The 13,467-nt window shown below is 41.6% G+C and overlaps 1 pseudogene; it reads right to left on the bottom strand.

The window, feature by feature from the left end:
- Positions 1 to 1,541, bottom strand: part of LOC148521944 (uncharacterized) — a 60,011-nt pseudogene extending 58,470 nt beyond the window's left edge.
- Positions 1,542 to 13,467: the final 11,926 nt, after the last annotated feature.

Genomic DNA, 13,467 nt, shown 5'->3' with positions numbered 1-13,467 from the left:
AAGGCAAAAATAATGCTAGGCCTATCCCATCTAGAACAAGTAGACAGATAATTGCTGCTAAGTCCCAGAGATATCTCAGCAGTGCAAGTCAGGTACAGTCCTATACATACAGTATATAAGCCCCATATCCCCAGCTTGCTGCACTATTACATACAGGCTCTCACTATAATGCCCAGGTCGTTCTGATGTGTACCCTGCCTTAGGCAGCTGCCTAAAAGTGCCAACCCCTGGAGGGTGCTGCTGAGTCCACCAAACAAAAAAAGGATGTCTCTGAAATATACAACCTTCTGGTGACGGCTGCTGGTCTAATTAGCCGCCTCTATCTGCCCCAACTCCTGTATGACCTTTTCACTCCAGGCTGCCAGCAAGTCTCTGCCGTGGCCACCCAGGCTGTCAGCCTCAGCTCTGATGTGTGCTGTGCTGCTGTGTGCTAAGGATAAGGAAGAGGTGGCCACCACACTGCCTGCATGTTCCATGTCTTTGAATGCAGAGTGCAGAGCAGTTCAGTGTCGTGTCAGGGGGAGATTTGGAGGGTTATCAGAATAACCTTCCTGGCTGTCAGGTATATGCATTCACTGACATGGAACATGCAGGCAGTGTGGGGGCCACCCCTTCCCTCTCCTGAAGTCCTCTCCTCCTACCCTTGGATTCCCAGCCTGTCAATCACAAAAGAAGCTCCGCCCCTCTACACTACATGAGGAGCTGCTGCCCAATGTCTTCTTGGTGAGAATTCATATGTGTATGTATGCATGTATCTATGTATGTGTGTATGTATGTATGTATGTATGTATGTGTATCTGTATGTATTTATGTGTGTATGTATGTATGTATATATGTGTGTATGTATGTATGTGTGTATGTATGTATGCATGTATGTATGTGTGTATGTATGTGTGTATGTATGTAATTATGTATGTATGTATGCATACTTGCCTACCCTCCCGATTTGGTCGGGAGCCACCCGAAAATCGGGTGCCGCTCCCGACCTCCCGGGAAGGCAGTCAATCCTCCTGGCCCCCGGCGATGTGTCCGCACCCCCCCACCCTTGTAAGGAAAAACCCCGGAAGCAGTGGGGCCGGTGACGCGATTTGCATCATCGTGGTTCCGCCCCCGGCTGCACAATGCCATTAATCACGGCATTGTGAAGAGGGGGCGGAGCCATGTTGATGCGATTGTGCTACCACACCTTCATGCTCCGCCCCCAACACCACGTCAGCTGCCGGGCCCGCCCCCTTTGACCCCGTCACACCCCAGAAAAATGGGACTGGCCCTATGAATATGGGACAGTTGGGAGATATACATACATATATATATATATATATATATATATGCATATTGCACATACATACGTATATTGTATATCTATAGCTACACACAAACATATGTATGTCATACATTCATCACACACACACACACACACACACACACACACACACACACACACACACACACACACACACACACACACTTACCTTGCAGCAGCTGCAGGTTATAGATGAAGACATGACCATGTTATTAGGCTCCTCTAATGGAAAATACATTTTGGCCCCAGGACATTACGTCATAGTCAATGAGAGGATCAGGATCTAAGGAGCTCATTCAGACCAACTCGCTAGATGCGTTCTTTCGCTCCCAGCGTATGCAAATTTGGCCAAGTGATGGCACGGCAGGCAATCGCACGGCAAGGCTTAAGCATGCCCACTATGTTCTGGCGTGTGATCACTTTGTGTATGTAGACGCCCACCAGCCTGTCTTAAGCCGCCCACTAATGCACGTCATCTTCAGGAAGTGTATGCAAGCATGGGTACATCGTGTACCATCGGAAGCGAATGCAGCGCTTGAGGTAGACTGTACCCTACCTCAAGCACTACGATCACTTCAGTGTGAAATACAACCAGGTGACGTGTACTATGACGCTGCCTGTTAATTATGCGCGCCTCTGAAACGGCGATATTTCGGTCAGACACGACTGCGTTCGCATCTACACTTCCCCGTTTCTAGTGGCCTGCCCCTGTTACCACCCACAAACGGCTTCTCTTGTCACTCACTCTGCTGGGCTGTCTATGCTAGGCGAGCGAACGCTTCTTGATCTTTCGCACTGGTTTGCGCACGCGCACTGCGATGCATATGCATGCACACAATGCAAACATCGGCCAGCTACGAGCGAACGCTTCTTAACGTCCGGGTCTGAATCAGCTCCTGAGTTCCTGCTTGTTCCTGCTGAAAAATAGCGCTGTATATATCTACATATATATATATATATATATATATATACACATATATATACAAATATATATATATTTATATATATATATATTCCAAAGGGATCCCGCACTCACTGAAAAGATACAAACTGCACCCCGTTGCCTGCACATGTACGTCCGGACTCCAGACCCACAATAATAGAAGTAAGGAAAGGTGAGCTTATGTTGTATACTTTGTCCTGACGAAAATGTTGACTCATTGAAACGTTGACCACAGGAGTAAAATCCTTTTTTGGATACCAAATCCTCTGAGAGCCGCACTTTCCTTACCTCTATATACATCGAATGGACTGTTCTCTATGATTAAGTAATTGAACTAATCAATTAGAGAAAAAGACTAGCGCCGTATACCGCTATTTGTGTTTTATATATATATATGTTTGATAAGCGAAACTGGTTCAAGCGACTAGCATGACTTAAGTATAATGGCGTGTTATAACCCACTGGGTCAAGAATGAAGTGCAGTAGTCTTCATACAGTGTTCTCCCCAGAATATTTTGGCAGCCAGGTTGCATCAAGTAGCAGCAGGGTGGCAGCTTTCTTGCAAAAAGGGGCGTAGCTTTCCATGGAGGGGGTGTGGCCACACAATAATACCAATTCACATTAAGCCCACACAATATGGCCCCTTTATTGCCCATGATGTACACAGTATGCCCCCTTATTGCCCAATATATACACAGTATGTCCCTTTATTGCACATTATGCCCACACAGTATGGCCCCTTATTGCACACTATGCCTGGCTTGGGTGTTGGGAGGGGACAAGGGTAGATAGCTAGGGCAGTATTGTGGACAAGGAGGTGGTTAGGGACAGGCAGTGCTAGGGGTAAGGACGGGGGTGCACACAGCAGTCAGGGTAAATGGGAATTAATACCAGGCAAAGGGGCCACAACTGGGGAGTGACAGGAGCCACAAAGCCAGCCAGTAACACCAATGACAGGGGTCCTTACCTTTCAGGGTGCTCCTCTACCAACACCGTTTACACATGGGCAACTGGTATGCACACCTCCCCAGCCCGGGTCCGACATCCCCACTGAGGCACAGTGAATGGAGAGTGGCTTTGGCGGGAGCAGCGTGTGATGGAGAGGGACCGGAGTGAGGCTGAGTAAGCCAGGAACAGAGAGCGACAAGTGGGCGGCAGCTGCAGAAGGCGCACACAGAGGGAGGAGGAGCCGCAAGCGCCAGGGTGATTCTGGGAGCTGTAGTGAAGAGAATCTGCCGGCGGCGATTGGTTGAGAAGACGCCACCAGCTGTAATTGGTTTTTGCGGTGCTGCGCAAACAGCACATCCTGCAGGTCCCGGGCGGCAAGATAATTGCCTAACGGTCCGCCCTTTAAATAGAGCCTTGGGAGAACATGGTTTTATATATATATAATATATATAATCCAACAGAAAGAAGGGCACTCAGAGACAACGACAGGTACATAAATCCGTGTATAAACGTTCAAACGTTTTCAGGGACACAGCCCCGTCATCAGGAACATACACATAAATATATATATATGGGGGAATTGACCATGAGCGACAAATCTGCTGGTAAGTGCAGAAAATGCAATAAAGTGCAATATAATATATAAAGTGCTAATATTAGAGTGCAATTGTGCTAAACAGTGCTAAACAGTGTGAAACATGAAGCAGTGCAATAAATATAAATATGCCAATAAGTAAAGTTAAAAAACGATATACAATTTATTTCAGAGAATTAAAACAAGAGATAAATGGATAACATGTAAAAAATGGGGATGCTCAATTAAGATCCCCATGAAGAAGTCCATAAGACGAAACACGTTGAAAACCACATCTCTTGTCCTAGCAAAAGTGTTTTTCCGTTGTTTCATGACTCAGATAAGCTAATACTTTTTTTGAAATTTGCAATTTTTATTCTATTTAATTGCAATGGCTATGTTTCAATCTCTTAATTGAGCATCCCCATTTTTTACATGTTATCCATTTATCTCTTGTTTAAATTCTCTGAAATAAATTGTATATTGTTTTTTAACTTTACTTATTGGTATATTTATATTTATTGTACTGCTTCATGTTTCACACTGTTTAGCACAATTGCACTCTAGTATTAGCACTTTATATATCACATTGCACTTTATTGCATTTTTTGCACTTACCAGCGGATTTGTCACTCATGGTCAATTCCCCCATTTGTTTTTTATGTACTAGGTAGTATATCACCAATACTACTCAATATTGACAGGGAACTGACGCCCACCTACTAGCCTATGGGCATATCCGCATATTATACCAAAGTTGGTATTGATCACTTGGTTTAAACATCTTGTACTGGCGCCTAAATCCACAAAATATTATATATATATATATATATATATATATATATATATACACAAAGATGTGTTCTCCCTCCAGGGATGAAGAGCACTGCACGGCACTACAGGTCTTAAGAAAAAAATCTTTATTACCACGACATTTCGGGGTCCGTAACCCCGTCCTCAGGTGAAAATACAATTGTATTTTCACCTGAGGACGGGGTTACGGACCCCGAAATGTCGTGCATAATAAAGTGCAATGTATCCACCTGGTAACCCATTAAAGGTTGATTAGAGGTTGTGATCATTGCTAGCTGTGTTTTGGATTTTTGCTCATGTATAAATAAATTGCTATATATATCTTTATTGCACTCTGGGCCTGATTCAGACCCGCACGCGAGCGCTATGCGCTCGCAAGCGGGTCGATGGTGGCCCAGTGCGCATGCGCACGACAGAGCCGGCTCCGTCGTGCGCATGCGAGAGACCCGGATAGCGACGGGCAAACCATCGCCCTGGGTCTCGTATCAAAGGGGGCGTGCTGTCAATGTTGAGTGACAGCACGGCCCCTTTGGTGGGCGGGCTGGGGGAGTGGCTGCCCAAACGGAGGCGTTCCCATGTGAATGCCTCCGTTTGGGGACGGCTCCACTGACATCACGAGTGATGTCAGTGGGAGAGATTTCGGCTCTGTTAGAGCCGAAATTTCTCTGGGGCTTGCGGCAATGAGACCCTACTACAAGGGTCTCATCGCAAGCCCGATGGTCTTGATGGTCTTGACCATCGCAACCATCTTCCTGGCAGCTCACTATAGCTGTGGGTGGTCACCCACAGCTATGTGAGCGGCCAGGAGACCGCTCTAAAAAACAAGAAGGCCGGCCCTGATTCAGAGCGAGCGCTCTGTCAGAGCGTCCGGCTCTGAATCAGGCCCTCTGTTCATATCACTGGTATATCTTTTGGTATTTATGAAGCACTTTACCATCCCCATTTTGATGGGGTCATTTTAAATGGTTAAATTATTGGTCTATTTCAGCACTTTAGTAGCACACTTTGCACACACTGCACTTTTTTCACAAAGCAATTTACTACACTTTGCTACAAGATTTATATATATATATATATATGTCTCCAAATCAGCGGCACTCGTGGCGACTTGATAAATGACACAAACCCCGTTGTAATGTCAACGTTTCAGGGTCTTTAATGGCCCTTTCGTCAGGATATTAAGAATACATACAAAGTGTCCTACCTTAAATGTGCAAACCCACGAGTGAGCAGAAGCCAGGAGCCCGTCGCAGACGCGGCTAACCTCTGACGTCATCTACAACATGTGACCACCCATCACCATGGTGATGATACAAACAAATATACGGAAGCCTGGAAGGTTCAAGCAGGTATGGTAAATGCAATATCAAAGCTAACATTGAGTGATTCCTATCTCAATGATGTCCATTATTGACCAAACAGACAAATCTATACAGTTCCTAGGTAATGATCAGCTTATTCAAAAGTTAATACAGTCACCTACAAACACATTAGTTACAAACAAATTTTGCAAACATAACGTATGTCATGTTAAAGTTGATGTCAAAATAATAAACAATAACACACAGATCACCTGCTGGTTCGACAACAGGCAAAGTACCATCTAAGTGCTTGTTCTATCTTATAAATAGCATTGTAAGCCCAGTTGCTCGTTCAAGCCTTTTGGGGATAAAATATCGAGTCTAAATATCCATTTAGACTCTAATTTTAACAGTTGTTTAGATCGATCTCCCCCTCGCAACATGCGCGGCACATGATCAATTATTTTATATCTTATTGATGTCAAATTGTGTTAGGCATCCAAAAAATGTTTGGCCACCGGTTGTTCACTGTGACCCCTCTCCAGGGCTAATCGGATGGCTCTCCTATGCAGGGCCATCCGCTCCTTAAACATTCTGTCGGTCTTGCTGACATAGTTTTTACTGCAAGGACATGTAATGATATAAATAACATATTTGGTTGTACATGTTAAAAAATGCCTAATAGTATATACTTTGCCTGTCAGAGGATGATTAAAGGTCGTACCACTATTCATGTACCTGCATGTGATGCAACTGGCACACTTAAAGCAGCCCTGTTTTTTTATTCCCAAGAAATTCCCTGAAATATTTTGTATTTCAGCTGTGACATCCGTTTTCACCAGCATATCTTTTAAGTTTTTGCCCCTAGTATAGCACGGCATGATTCTCTTATTGTTTAAGCTCGTCAGATTTTTATCACTCGCAATAATGGGCCAAAGACGTGTAGTTTGTTTCTTAATGTTTGTACTCTCAGGGTTAAAATGATTAACCCAAGTGATCCTGTCCTCATGTTTTTTGTTTATTTTCATGTTCGTTTTAAGAAGCTGTTCGCGTGTCAGCCTTAAGGCTTTTTCTTTCTGCTTCTTAAGGTCATTTAATTTATATCCCCTTTGTACAAATTTCTGCAGCATTAAATCAAGTTGGATTTCTACTTCATCCCTATTACTAATGATCCTACACACTCATAGGAACTGGGAGTAGGGAAGTCCCTGTTTAAGTCCATACGGATGAAAACTTTTAAAGTGCAAATAATTGATCATCAATCTACTGGAATTAACTCTTACGCGGAACTATTTTTATTTTGACGGGAGTTATTACCTCCAATTGGCAGGGTGTGCAATGGGTTCATCAGTAGCACCTGCCTTCGCGAATTGTTACATGTTTACAGTGGAGAATGACTTGTTTTTTACTGATCAAGATATTAGTCAACATATATTTCTATATCTACGTTATATAGATGACCTCTTGATTTTCTGGAATGGTCCACTTGAAAAATTTTGTAGTGTGATAAGTGAACATAATAATTGTGATCATCCAATCAAATTCACTTATGAATATCATACACACTCAATTAATTACTTAGATGTTACCATTCAGAGAGTTGGCAATACAATTAAGACCAGTTTATTTACGAAACAAACGGATAGAAATAATTATTTGCACTTTAAAAGTTTTCATCCGTATGGACTTAAACAGGGACTTCCCTACTCCCAGTTCCTACGAGCGTGTAGGATCATTAGTAATAGGGATGAAGTAGAAATCCAACTTGATTTAATGCTGCAGAAATTTGTACAAAGGGGATATAAATTAAATGACCTTAAGAAGCAGAAAGAAAAAGCCTTAAGGCTGACACGCGAACAGCTTCTTAAAACAAACATGAAAATAAACAAAAAACATGAGGACAGGATCACTTGGGTTAATCATTTTAACCCTGAGAGTACAAACATTAAGAAACAAACTACACGTCTTTGGCCCATTATTGCGAGTGATAAAAATCTGACGAGCTTAAACAATAAGAGAATCATGCCGTGCTATACTAGGGGCAAAAACTTAAAAGATATGCTGGTGAAAATGGATGTCACAGCTGAAATACAAAATATTTCAGGGAATTTCTTGGGAATAAAAAAACAGGGCTGCTTTAAGTGTGCCAGTTGCATCACATGCAGATACATGAATAGTGGTACGACCTTTAATCATCCTCTGACAGGCAAAGTATATACTATTAGGCATTTTTTAACATGTACAACCAAATATGTTATTTATATCATTACATGTCCTTGCAGTAAAAACTATGTCGGCAAGACCGACAGAATGTTTAAGGAGCGGATGGCCCTGCATAGGAGTGCCATCCGATTAGCCCTGGAGAGGGGTCACAGTGAACAACCGGTGGCCAAACATTTTTTGGATGCCAAACACAATTTGGCATCAATAAGATATAAAATAATTGATCATGTGCCGCGCATGTTGAGAGGGGGAGATCGATCTAAACAACTGTTAAAATTAGAGTCTAAATGGATATTTAGACTCGATACTTTATCCCCAAAAGGCTTGAACGAGCAACTGGGCTTACAATGCTATTTATAAGATAGAACAAGCACTTAGATGGTACTTTGCCTGTTGTCGAACCAGCAGGTGATCTGTGTGTTATTGTTTATTATTTTGACATCAACTTTAACATGACATACGTTATGTTTGCAAAATTTGTTTGTAACTAATGTGTTTGTAGGTGACTGTATTAACTTTTGAATAAGCTGGTCATTACCTAGGAACTGTATAGATTTGTCTGTTTGGTCAATAATGGACATCATTGAGATAGGAATCACTCAATGTTAGCTTTGATATTGCATTTACCATACCTGCTTGTACCTTCCAGGCTTCCATATATTTGTTTGTATCATCACCATGGTGATGGGTGGTCACATGTTGTAGATGACGTCAGAGGTTAGCCGCGTCTGCGACGGGCTCCCGGCGTCTGCTCACTCGTGGGTTTGCACATTTAAGGTAGGACACTTTGTATGTATTCTTAATATCCTGACGAAAGGGCCATTAAAGACCCTGAAACGTTGACATTACAACGGGGTTTGTGTCATTTATCAAGTCGCCACGAGTGCCGCTGATTTGGAGACATATTTAATCCTCGCCCTCATAGGTGAGGTAATACAGAGGGCACCGGGCGCAAGTTATCTTTTAAGCAGCGGAGGAGTGCCGGCTATTTGTTGGATATATATATATATATATGAACACTACTGCACTTCATTCTTAACCCAGTGGGTTATAAAACGCCATTATACATAAGACACTCTAGTCGCTTGAATCAGCTTCACTTATCAAACTCATTTCTGTGCCATAGACCCCGATGCTATTATTTATATTGGTTCAGCTGATGTTTTCAGAATAGAGAGAAGAGTGGTCTTTTCTAATAAGTAGGTCTGATCCTGAATTGGGCCGTTCCATACACAGTTTACACTATATATATATATATAAAACAAGACAAGTGTAGACCGGCACTCAGAAACCTAGTGGGAACAGCATGCCCGGGTGCCTCTCCAAGAGGAAAAACTCTATATGCAGCACTATTCGGTGTGGAAGAAGATTTTTTCTTTAAAGATCTCAGTATCTCCCAAAATATTGTTGGATACACAAGGTACATAGACGATATTTTCTTGTTATGGTCTGGCCCACAAGAAGCCTTTGTACAGCTGATGTCGGAGGTTAATAACAGAAACCATCCGATTAAAGTAACATATGAATGCAGTTACCAATCGGTTCATTTCTTGGATGTTACTGTCAAACAAAATGAGCATTATGAATTACAGACCTCTATGTATTTTAAGCCGACTGATCGGAACACAATTCTACAAGCCGGTAGTCATCACCTGTCATCGCTGAAGGGCGGATTACCCTATTCACAGCTCTTAAGAATCCTCAGGATCTGTAGTGACCCCAGCGATGTTGTCAGTCAAATTGACAAAATGTCTGAGAAATTTCTGAAACGTGGCTACCATTATAGCACCTTGAAGCAAGCTAAAGACAGAGTGTTGGCACTTTCAAGAACCCAAGCACTTACCGGATCAGGACCTAAACAGAAGTCTAATAGAGTTGTATGGACTCCACAATACACTACAGCTAGCGTTCCTTCAAGAGAGGCCGGAATATCAAAGATATGGTTGTGCACAATGACATTAGCCAATATGCTAGACCCCAAACTACACATTTTTTAAGCCACCCAGTAGGCAATTATAAGTGCCTGGGATGTATTACCTGCAGTTTTTTAGAGGCAGGGAATACATTTCTTCATCCTAGATCAGGCAAAAAGTTTTTGATCAAATATCCCATGACATGTACAAGCCGCTATGTAGTGTATTTTATCCGATGCCCGTGCGGCATGTATTATGTGGGCAAAACTTCTAGGCAAATGAAGGAGAGAATGGCCTTACATCGTTCGAATATTAGAGCAGCCATTGAGGGCTGAGGTTCAGACCAACCTGTGGCTAAACATTTTAGAGATTTCCATCATAGTGTATTCACGATAAAATACAAAATGATTGACTGGGTTCCCCCCAGTCATAGAGGAGGTGACAGGGATCGTGTGCTATTGCAGAGAGAAGCCCTATGGATCTACACTTTACAAACCGTACAGCCAGTGGGTCTCAATGAAATGTTGTCTCTAAATTGTTTCTTGTAGTTTTTTGCATATGGACTTTGTTAGCTCATTCTAACTGTTAGCATATTCTGTTTAGTGATATGATTATTATTAGTTTAGATGACAGTGAGCCCTATATATTCTCTCTTCTAAGAGTTATAAGAGTTACATTGGTGATTATCCTCTGCAGCATTTTTACAGTCCAGCTAATTTACACATGCAGATTGTACTTATATGTGTTATCCCAATGAGGTGATAGCTTAGAATAAGCCTTGTTTCATATTTAATAGATATAGTTATCTTATGCGGATTTTCACAGCGATTGTCAGTTTATATCTATATGCCATTCTTCTTTTTTGTTAGGCATGGTATATTGTATACAAATACTCCTGTTAGATCCCAGCGGTGTTGCAATATTTTGATTATCTGCTGATTTCCATGCTGTTTGTTTTCAGGCACAGTTGCTATGGTGATGGTTCACAGCAGGTACATGCCCCCTAGTGAGTCACCGAGCGCCAGCATGGTGCACGCCTATGATGTCATTGGGACTCCTGAGGGACAGCGTGGGATTGAGCACAGTGGTGTATGAACATAGGTATGTATTTAAGTAAGTTATGTTTATTGTAATCTTTGTATTGTCTTGATAAAAGAGCCCAGAGCTCTGAAACGTTGACCTTTAAGGACACAGTCTGCCTCTATTTTTTTCAAGTCTCTGGAGTGCCATCCGCTATTATTGTGCTCTATATAAATATATATATATATATATATATATATATATATATAAACAACGTGGTGGTGTGGCACTCAAGGCAGCATATAAATGATATAGACACAGGCTCCAAGAAATGGCTTCAACGTTTCAGTTGTAATCGACTGACGACAGTTGATTACAACTGAAATGTTGAAGCCATTTCTTGGAGCCTATGTCTATATCATTTATATGCTGCCTTGAGTGCCACACCACCACGTTGTTTGTATCTCCATTAGTGAGGGCACCGGCACGAGTTTGTTTGACTTATTGGGAGTGCCTAGCCTGAGTTGTCTGTATATATATATATATATATATATATATATATACATATAACATATATAAATATATATATATATATACTGTATATATACACACACATACATATGAATATTCATACACAGACATATATACATATATACACACATACATGTACAGTATATATTACACATAGACACACACATATAGTTATATATACACACATACATATATATATATATTCATACACAGACATATGTATATATATATGCAAAACAAGGGTACTGTATATAGCGCTACACCAAAAAATATCTGCGTATATGTCCTTTATATTGAAGTCTTCAAAAAATACTCTCCCCGTATGACAGGTGGCCGCCAATTTTCTCCTGAGAGACTGTTGTTGTATCGTCTCAAATGGTAGTAGAGTTCTAAAATAGGAGGTGAGAAAAGGCGCTCTCTGGTGTAGTATTTTAGAAATACTACACCAGAGAGCGCCTTTTCTCACCTCCTTTTTTAGAAATATATATATATATATATATATACAAACATACATATGTGTATACACACACGTGTACAGTGTATTACACATACACACATATATATCTAAACACAAATATGCATATGCATTACAAACACACACACACACATACCTTGCAGCAGCTGTGGGTTGTAGATGAAGACAGGTCCAGGCACCATGTCATTAGGCTCCTCTCCCTAGCAGGAAAGGAATCACATCATATTGGTCCAGGGCTTAATAATAAGATACCCGCTCTCGCATCTTACAGTTTTGGGTGCTCATAAGCACCACCCTGCGTGCACCACTGGTAACTGAAAGTCAAATGTTTATGAGTAATATAATAACTACTGAATAGGCTATTTAAAAAATAAACTGTTGTCATCGATATTAGAGGAAAAAGACCCTTGGGATGAAAAATGACTGCCGGGTAACCCTTTGTGTTCAAGAGTTTTTCAGGTGCAACCAAGAGAATAGTTGTAAAACTCCACCACCAACAACAACTATGGGCCATATTCAATATGGGGCGAAAAGTCTGTCATCGGTGATAATTTATCGCTGATGACGTCATTTTCGCCTGGTTCAATTATCCCAATATCCAATTTCAAAGACTTTTCGCCGGTGCGAAAAGTCTTTGTAAAAAAAATGGGTATAAGTTTTCTCCATGTAATACATGATGAAAAAAAGTGCAGAATTGGGGTTTTGGGGTGCAGAATAAAAGAAAATAGCCTGCAGCCTTTTTAATGTCCCCTAAAAGTAATCTGTGTCAAAAAACATTTTTAAAAAATCCTCAGGACACCCCAAAAAATGTACTTTCATTTTGGGGGCGAAAAAAAAAATATTGGGGAAAAAGTTTTAAACTACCGAAAATGATTCAGGGGGGTTTCACACATATGCGGCTGGTAGCGGTAGGTGCATTTTTGAAGAAGTTTAAAAAATAACTTTAGGGACTTAAAAATATGCTTATACCCATTTTCATGTGCCCCAAATTTGACAGGCATTGTATTTTTACTCCCCAAAAAAAGCTAAGTGCTATTCTTCACTAGTTCTTCACAGGCGCGTTTATGCACCTGCCGCGGCTATGTAAAAACCCCGACTATCTTCAGCAGGCCAAATCGGGGGTACCCAAAGTGATCTCCCATGTCAGAACATCTTTTGGGGGGTGACAGCATGATTTCCCCAAACAGCACTTTTCGATACTTACCTTTCCGCCGGGTCCAGTTTTCGCCGGATCCAAATTGAATATGGGGATAAGCGGGCACACGCCCAATACTTTATCCCTGCAAAAAACGGCTATGATGGCGAAAAGTCCGACCTCAGACTTTTCTCTTCAAATTGAATATGGCCCTAAAGTGACACTGTGACTGTGCGTCATGCTGTTGCTGATACGTACTTCTACTTAAGCCTCTATAATTTATTCAAT

This window comes from Taudactylus pleione, unplaced genomic scaffold (assembly GCF_031769625.1).
Source record: "Taudactylus pleione unplaced genomic scaffold, aTauple2 ptg000154l, whole genome shotgun sequence".
NCBI lineage: Eukaryota > Metazoa > Chordata > Amphibia > Anura > Myobatrachidae > Taudactylus > Taudactylus pleione.
The sequence above is the reverse complement of the archived record's forward strand: the minus strand, read 5'-3'. Positions and strand labels throughout refer to the sequence as shown.